This window comes from Maylandia zebra, linkage group LG23 (genome assembly GCF_041146795.1).
Source record: "Maylandia zebra isolate NMK-2024a linkage group LG23, Mzebra_GT3a, whole genome shotgun sequence".
Lineage (NCBI taxonomy): Eukaryota > Metazoa > Chordata > Actinopteri > Cichliformes > Cichlidae > Maylandia > Maylandia zebra.
In genome coordinates, this window is record NC_135188.1 from 28781029 (window position 1) to 28790314 (window position 9286).

At 43.0% G+C, this 9286-nt stretch overlaps 3 non-coding genes across 3 annotated transcripts; 1 reads left to right on the forward strand and 2 right to left on the reverse strand.

Moving 5' to 3' along the window:
- Positions 1-22: 22 nt before the first annotated feature.
- Positions 23-95, reverse strand: trnam-cau (transfer RNA methionine (anticodon CAU)). The gene has a single exon. It is a non-coding gene; the product is annotated as a tRNA-Met (tRNA).
- A 601-nt stretch (positions 96-696) lies between these two features.
- Positions 697-767, reverse strand: trnag-gcc (transfer RNA glycine (anticodon GCC)). The gene has a single exon. It is a non-coding gene; the product is annotated as a tRNA-Gly (tRNA).
- A 122-nt stretch (positions 768-889) lies between these two features.
- trnae-cuc (transfer RNA glutamic acid (anticodon CUC)) lies at positions 890-961 on the forward strand. The gene has a single exon. It is a non-coding gene; the product is annotated as a tRNA-Glu (tRNA).
- The last annotated feature ends 8325 nt before the right edge of the window (positions 962-9286 follow it).

Here is a 9286-nt window from a genome sequence, read left to right on the forward strand (position 1 = left end):
ACCAACTCTGTACCAAAACACCTGCCTCGTGTGAGGCTCGAACTCACGACCTTCAGATTATGAGACTGACGCGCTGCCTACTGCGCCAACGAGACTGACGGGCAACTGGAAAATGGACGATTTCTCGAAGCTGCACAGAAAAGAAATTCAGCTTGGATAAACAAAGGCGATTCCCCAGGTATTTAAGCCCTGAACGGGCTTTGGAGGTGAAGAGTGCCACAGGAGATCCTAAAAACGGTGTTTTGACCCAGCTCCGGCTTACCTGAAAGGGACAAGCGGTAGACAATGGATGGGTTGCCTTTGCCACGTACTGTGTATCAAGCGAGGCTCAAGACACCATCTTCCCCCAAAACGGACCGCTCTTCTTTTGTCTCGTAGTGCCGTCTTAAATTAAATTCCTTAATTACAGCCACATTGGCTCCACTAATAAGACACACGGGTTTACCAGCAATGTCTGTAAACATATATTTAGTCACCCACTGGCGCTGGCAGGGGACAATTCTAAGTCTGCCAATTGTGCCGCCGAATTCGCGCCACTGTACAAAGTCTCCTCTCAACAACATCTTGACTTAATGCAGATACGATGTCCAACCCAAGTTTGGGTTGCACAGACTTCTTGTTCCAAATCTTGATGCCGTCTGGCCGTGAGCGAGAACAAACTTAATGCCCCCCAAGACCCCACGCATAAAGGAACTGTGCATTGGCCGGGAATCGAACCCGGGTCTCCCGCGTGGCAGGCGAGAATTCTACCACTGAACCACCAATGCTCACGGAAGTGGCAATTTTCTCACCGAATTCACGCCATTGCCCAAGCGCTCCTCTCGAGGCGCAATGGAAAATATAGCCCGATACAGCCACGCGTCACTCATCAAGACAACTCTGTCGCACCTCCCTGATGGTCTAGTGGTCAGGATTCGGCGCTCTCACCGCCGCGGCCCGGGTTCGATTCCCGGTCAGGGAAACTGTGTTTTGACCCAGCTCCGGCTTACCCGAAAGGGACAAGCGATAGACAATGGATGGGTTGCCTTTGCCACGTACTGTGTATCAAGCGAGGCTCAAGGCACAATCTCCCCCCAAAGCGAACCATTCTTTGAAGCCGTCAACAAATGAAGCAGACTTGCCAGTTCTTCAAGCCCAGGATGGGCTGCCATCTTGAAGGTGAAGTGTGTGACAGGACATCCAAAAAATGTGTGGCCGAACTGCGCATCAACACATGCCTCGTGTGAGGATAGAGCTCAACACCTCCAGTTTTCGAGACTTACTCATGGCAGGCGACAATTCTACCACTGAGCTAACAACCCTTGCACATCCGAAAAGTGTCCCGCTGAATTCATTCCACTCTCCAAAGTCTCCTCTCAAGACGCTTAAAATGGATGCACAAACTCTGTCACGTGCTGTGCATCAAAGCACATCGCTTGCGTGAGGCTACAAGTCACTACCTTCTGATTTCGAGATTCACGGGTGGCAGGCGACAGTTCTACTGCTGAGCCACCAGCCCTTACAAGTCTGCCAATTGTCCCGCCGAATTTGCGACCTTTACGAGACTGACGCGCTGCCTACTGCGCCAACGAGACTGACGGGCAACTGGAAAATGGACGATTTCTCGAAGCTGCACAGAAAAGAAATTCAGCTTGGATAAACAAAGGCGAGTCCCCAGGTATTTAAGCCCTGAACGGGCTTTGGAGGTGAAGAGTGCCACAGGAGATCCTAAAAACGGTGTTTTGACCCAGCTCCGGCTTACCTGAAAGGGACAAGCGGTAGACAATGGATGGGTTGCCTTTGCCACGTACTGTGTATCAAGCGAGGCTCAAGACACCATCTTCCCCCAAAATGGACCGCTCTTCTTTTGTCTCGTAGTGCCGTCTTAAATTAAATTCCTTAATTACAGCCACATTAGCTCCACTAATAAGACACACGGGTTTACCAGCAATGTCTGTAAACATATATTTAGTCACCCACTGGCGCTGGCAGGGGACAATTCTAAGTCTGCCAATTGTGCCGCCGAATTCACGCCACTCTACAAAGTCTCCTCTCAACAACATCTTGACTTAATGCAGATACGATGTCCAACCCAAGTTTGGTTTGCATAGACTTCTTGTTCCAACTTACCAGTCAGGCAAGAACGACTTCAAATTATCCCTCTCAATGGACCCTGTTGGCAAAGGAACTCCAGGCAACCTCCAGAGACTCAGTTCGGGAGCTGCTGATAACCTATTATCAGCCCTTGCTCTTCGACATTAGGTGCGCCTTATGTATGAATTCTGCTTGTGCTTACTGACCTTGAACAGATGTGATACACAGCGCTCAAAAATCTGTCAAAAACTGTTTTAGTACAACTTTAGTAAGCTATGAAGCCGCACCGCTTGATTGATTGTTGGGGTATTACAGCTACCATAGTCAGGAGTAATCTGCTTCCAAAACTCTGTCCACTTCAGGTCCCAAAGCCAAACAAACACTGCAGCATCACTGAGAATTTAAAACTGTCTAATTTCTTTCATCTTTAATAAAATGATCAGTGTTGCTGCTTTACCAGGTGTACCAATTAATTTTAACATCCATGAAAACAGAATTTATTAAATTTAACAGAGATAGAAGTTAGCAGGAAGTTAGCTTGCCAACTTCCACCTAAACATGACATACCATGTTCAGACTGAGTGATTTGTGAAAAAATTAAAACGTACAGCTCTGCTATCACTTCCTTTTTTTTTTCTTTTTTTTTTTTTCTTCTTTTTCTTTTTTTTTTTTCTCTTTTGCATAATTACGATTAAGGAACTGACCTCCCAGCCCACTGTTCCTTCAGTGGGCTGGTTTCAGTCATTATGCAAATGTCCTGTTTATAAGATTGAAACCTGCAGTCAGCTGAGACTGAAGAAGTCACTTGGATGAGTGACGAAACGTTTCTCCCACTGAAAACATCCAGATGAACAGAATCAACTTTTTGGGGTATATGTAATATATATATTAGATTGTATATTATATTGTTGGTTTATACACTTTTGTGTATGTATGTATATATGCATACCAGCTCGGACGTCGCCCGGATCAACTACTGGAACAAGAAGGCATTGGTGGGCAAGAGATGAAAATAGGGCGTTGTTGGAATGCTGCTATACAAGAAACCCTGGCAGAAGGGGTTACATGAATAGGATGAGGGACCTATGGAATACCCTGCTATCACTTCCAACATAAATGAAGACCGAAAACTGACTTTTTTAGGGTTACTGAAGTTGGGCTAACTGGTATATAATGATGTGCTACGTGATCGCTAGCGACAGAGCTACGTTATCATAACATAAACACAGTGAAGCTGGAGGATGAATGCTAACTTTTTTTCACTCGATAAAAGTTAACGGAAGGGTTCCTGATGGTTAGGGACAAATGCAATTGCATGGCAGGATGCTGTAACAGACCAGACTTCAGTCAGGAGAACAACTGAGATAATCCATCCACAATACAAGGTTAGTCATTAACATACGGCAACAACATGGGAATAGAGCAGCTTGCGAGAGAATTCAGCATTAATGAATCAATGGTACAGAAGTGGAGGAAGCAAGAAGAATGAGTTGAGTAAAGTTTGGCTTAGCTGACTGTTTTGTTGCACTTAATGCCTTTTGTATGAAAACAGACCCATTCATTGACTGGGTACAAAAATGAACAACAGTTCCATTCAGTAGATGCCCTTTGTGCAGCCATCTTCACCACTTTGAGAAATGTTCCCACTCACCTCATGGAAATGCTTACATCAAACATGCTGCAACAAATTTTGGAAGTGATCAACAATAGGGATGGGTATCAAAAACCGGTTCTTGTTGAGAACCGGTTCCCACTGTTTCAATTCCTTGGAATTGTTTGCCATTGTTGCAAACGATTCCTTTATCGATTCCAGTCGCCCCGAATGACGTCACCACATTGCGGAATGTCATTTACCTGGCAGGAAACATGGCGCCTAAGCGGCTCAAACGCTCAAAAGTTTGATTATACTTTACGAGAACGGATGACAACAGGGCAACTTGCAATACTTGCAAAGTAGATGTTTAATTTAAGGGAGGAGACACTACGAATATGCAAAAGCATTTGCTCACAAAACACACGATGACCTTAAATGAATGTCATGTTTTTAATTCCGCTCCGGACTCGTGAATCTCAACCCAGCAGCAGCGGTAACTTTTGTACGTCCTTTCCCGTTAATGCGGCAGGTAAATAATCAGCTAACAGTGCATATTATGTTAGCGCGATCTGCCTTATTACAAAACCTGCCATTACTGTGCATTTAGGTGACCATGATGAGAGAGACAGACAGAGTCTGGCTGGCTCAGATGCTGGCAGTTCTCGCTGCAGTCTACTGAGTTCATGTTTGGAACTTTGATTTTTGTTTTGGGGGGTTTACGGGTTTTTTTGGAGGTGAACTTTTGATCAGCTTTAAAACGACCTGTTTCAGTTTAAGCGTTGTTTTCAATAAATTACATGCTTAAAAAATGTTTTGCCTCACTCCCATTTCTTCTTGTTGCATGTTGAAGCTGTACTTGGAACCTTGTTAAGATCCAACCATGGAAAATGTCATGGTGCTGGGTCGTTGACCCAGTGTTTTGGGTTTTATATGATTATTTTCCTCTGTGCTAGTTTATTCTGATTTTGGTATCCTGTGTCCTCCCCTTGTGCCTGGTTTATGTCTCTGAGTTCATGTTTTGGATTTCCTGTTTTATTCTAAAGGTCTGTGTCTGTGGTCATTGTGTTCAGCTTGTATCCTCCAGTCATTATGTGTATTAGAATCAGCTGTGTCTCCCACCTGTATGTCATTTCCTGGTCTCCTTGTGTTTGTATATATAGTGGGTGTCGGTCTGCGTTTGTTGTTGGCTCGTCTGTGTTCCATGGCGTCCTGTTCGTTACTCTGCGGCTCGCTGCATTTCACCCCGCTTCATGATGGTTTCAAGTTTGCCCTTTAGTTTTTCCCAGTTTAGGTTCCCTTCAATAATTTCTCATGGTCTGTTACCTGTTTTTGCCACTGCCACTTTGTAAATAAACATCACACTTCATCAGTCTGCTGCCTGAATTTTGGGCCCTTTTCCTTCAACACCACGCGGCTCGCATCGGCAGCCGTGACAGTAAATACGATTTTTCTTGCCATTTTTCAAATGGTCTTAAACCTTTGATGGGGACTGTATCTAAATACAGCACTGTGCTGGAAAAGTGTGCCTTCACATTTCTGTATGTTGCTAGAAAAATGAGAGGAAGGTATTGAGATTAATTGAAACATGAGCAAACATACATGGAAATCCAGCATATAAGGTAAAAAAACAAAAAAACAGTTTGTATAATTCTAACGAGCCTGAAAGTCAGTATTTGGTGTGACCACCTTTATTCTTCAGCACAGTCTCTTAGACAGCTGTCTTGTAATTTCTTTAAGTAGTCTTCAGGAATAGTTCTCCAGGCTTTTTGAAGGACATGCAAAGCTCTTCTTTGGATGTTTCTGACTTTTGCTCTGTTCTCTGTCAAATATTTTAAAAATATAAAAGATGTAGCTTAAGAGGTTTGCACAGCATTGCATATGGTAACAGTGAGAGAATAAAATATTTTTTTTCAACTTAAGTACTACTTTAAATGAGGGAAGTCAATGATAAGTAGATAATCAGCGCTATGTGAAGTCAGTGAAGAATGATATGTTTTAGCACCATGGACAGCTGCAGCATCTCTACTATTCTTTACTGCTTGAAAAACAATACCAAGCTGGAAGGAATAAAGGATCTTTTATACTAAATATTTACATTGCATGTACATTTTTCCTACCTGGAGTTGTATAAAATTGTGATAAAAAATAGGAAATATTTGGTTAAAGCCGTTTTCATACTGAGAAAATGATGAGGAGTTGGAGAGAGCAGAGCAAATGACTGAAAGCTAGTAATTATTGAAGAAATCCTAATGCTCTGATTCCTGCAGGCTACTCTCAGACTGCAAGAAAAAGAGTGAAGATGGGGACATCCAAAACTACATGAAAAATGACAATAACGCCCTAAAGACTGTCAAGATTTTAAATTAAAATTTTCTCTGTTATTGTTACCTGGACATATATTGCTATAATCTCACTCCAAGTTAATATTTGAATGGAACAAAATTTCCCTAAACATGAATATGATTTACAGATGGGGCTTTGCCTATCAGCATTAAACCTTCAGCAAATTAAAAGTTTTTATTAACTTACTCATGAGATGATTGAAAAAGCCTTGCAGACTTAATATCACATTTTTAGCAGCGACCTGCTAATTAATTCAGAAGGTATGCCTCACAGTCGGAACGATTATGTAACGCAATGATGAAAGATGCAATATCTCCCAAGTTATTACATCTTTAGGTTGCAGAGGTGGGAAATAAATACCATAAATAAATGTCTTCATGTAGTATGAAAAGAAGTAGTGAAAGTGGTTAAACCTGGGCTATAGTTTTCTACTCTGTCCAACATATCCTGTCTGAATCTTTTGAAGTCCAGGTAAGTATAACTGTAACAAACACACAAGACTGGAAAATATTCTGTGGTTACTACTGTAACCCCAGTTCCACCCACAGTGGGTGCTTCACATAGTGAGAGACTGAATGAGGTTTGAAATACAACTCCAAATCTTTATTGAGCTATTCAGTAGTTGCACAATAGGTAGGCAGGCAGCCTGGCAAACGGAGTGGGTAAAGCCCATGAAAAGGAAGATTCTCATCTTGGATGTGCAGCTGGCAAATCTGCAACAACTGTGTGATGCTATCATGCATGTGTCTGTCCTGGCTCCCTTCCCTCACCCGTAGGGTTGCCAACCGTCCCTTAAAATACGGAATCATCCCGTATTTCGAAACAAAAGTACACGTCCCGTATTGAGCTAATAAGGGACGCACTTTGTCCCGTAATACAGTGAGAATCAAAAGTAGTCTATAACTTTTAATGGAATTAACACTTTGTTTGAAAACATAATTCCCAGCCCCTCTCCTGCTTTGTGACCAATGAGCTGACAGCACACTTATGACAATTCGAGTATGACAATTCAGATTACCGCTCATCTCATTGGTCGAGGAAAGGTCGCTTGCGGAGAAAATACCGGAAGACAACAGATGACCACAAAAACACGCATGGCCAACAGGGAAACAAACACACTGCGGTGCAAGTCTCGGATGACAGTACACCTAATGCTGGGCGGACACTGTGCGATTTTTTCAGTCACGTTATTCAGCTCCTGCTCAAACTGCACGATTGACTCACAGGGGTTAGAAGTTCGTAGGTCACGATGCAGGGTCTCACACTATACCGCCCGATGCTCTGATGCGACCTGAGTGCTCACACTGTGCCTCCATAAAATGAACGTTATAACAGAAAATCTGTCGCTTGCTCTCTCTGTCTTTCACTCACACAGACACACCACCACCATCAACTTTGCTAAATTGCTAATGAAAAACATTGATCAGGCAGCTGTGATTGAGCAGCAATGTAAATCCAACTATTTTCACGGTTGTTGTGGTCGTGATAATTTTGTGATGCCACATGGAAAAGGCTCGGATGAGCTTTCCAAAGTTCTACAAGTTGTGCCTCCATCGCTTGTGTCCAGATCACACGCAGCACTGCCGTGCTGCTCCGTCTTTTTCACCGACGTTTACGTGTTTGCGCGTGAGCAGTGTGAGCGCCTGTGGTAACACCCTCACGAGCGATTGATGATCGGGAGCTGGTCGTGAGGTGTTACAGTTTTTTCTGAATGCTTAAACCCTAACTGTGATTCCTGTAGCACAATCTCTAAAACTATTCAGACTTATAGCAAAACCACTCACTGAGTTTGCAAAACTAAAAGCACAAAAACTGCTTTGCACTCAGTTTGTAACACACACTTTGCAAAACTGTAGGCACAATTCACTGCACAACACTCAATTACCAAATTTCCAACACACTCCTAGCAAAAGTATACACATGTATGGCTATCATTAACACTAATTTGCCAACTGTCTGGCACACTTTCACATGTCAAAACTTTTTTAGATAATTAGTTCACTTTGCAATCAGCCTAAGCACTACAATACAGGTAAGCTGTGTGTGCGGAGTACAATGGAGGGAGCAGAAAGAGTGAGAAGTAGAGGAGGCCGAGGAAGAGGACGTGGAGGTGAAGAAGTAGGATGAAGAGGATGACAAGGACAAGGAGGAGCAAGAGGAAGACGAGGAGGGGGGAGAGGAAGATGAGGAGGGGGGAGAGGAAGGGTAGGAAGAGTAAGAAATAGAATTGCTGATGACATCAGAGCTACAATAGTGGACCATGTAATCAACCGTGGAATGACCCTGAGGGTAGCTGGCCAACGGGTCCAGCCTAACTCGAGCCGCTACACTGTAGCAAGTACCATAAGGACATCTTGAAATGAGAATCGGTTAGTACAGTCACTTCGCACAAAGATTTGTAGCACTGCCATATGCCAATGAGAAACACACCAATACCATTGATGTAAAAATACTGAAATTGTTACTTTACAGAATTGCTAGATGACCAGATGCTGGGGGCAGAGGAAGCATGTTCACTGCAGACCAAGTAACCCATATAGTCATTATGGCGATTGCAAATAATCCTATACTTGGAAATGAACACTTGTGTTTGTTTTGATGTGTTTGAATAAACACCAGTACTTGAAGTTTGGATCCCTCTAAGCATTTCTTCATCAACATTGGCTGGTGAGCACTACGTCCACACTAGCCCTGATAGATTTGAAAAAGGCGTTTTCGTCTGAAAACGCTCCACGTCAGCGTTTTCAGTCGTCTTCACAGTTAAAAGTTTCCAGTCCTGCGCATGTGCAAAAGCGAGTGAGAATTAAAGAATTTTAAGAAAAGCTATCTGGAGCATGTACAAACTGATAATAATCTTCTTTAGGGCTGTCAAAATTGAGAGCAATCAAAACAACTGCTATACAATGCCCTCCGCAATCTTTGTTTAATTTGTCACATGACTAAAATGCATCATTGTTTTAGAAAGTCTGCGTTTTCGAGTGTCCATACTGCGACGGGGCAGTTCTGTTTTGAAATGTATGCGTTTTCGAGAGCGTTTTCAAAACGCTGCGTTTTTCCTTGAGGATAACGCTGTCTCAGTGTGGATGGGAGGCCAAAACGGAGAGAAAACGATACGTTTTCAAACGAAAACGCATTAGTGTGGGCTACGTCCACGGGTATTTTTGAAAACTGAGATTTTCCGTTTTCGTTTTTAAAAAAAAAATCCTGCCCAGACATAAACGCAAAAACGAAGGAAAACGCTGCTAGGAACTAGTGATGGGATTTCCGGCTCTTTTT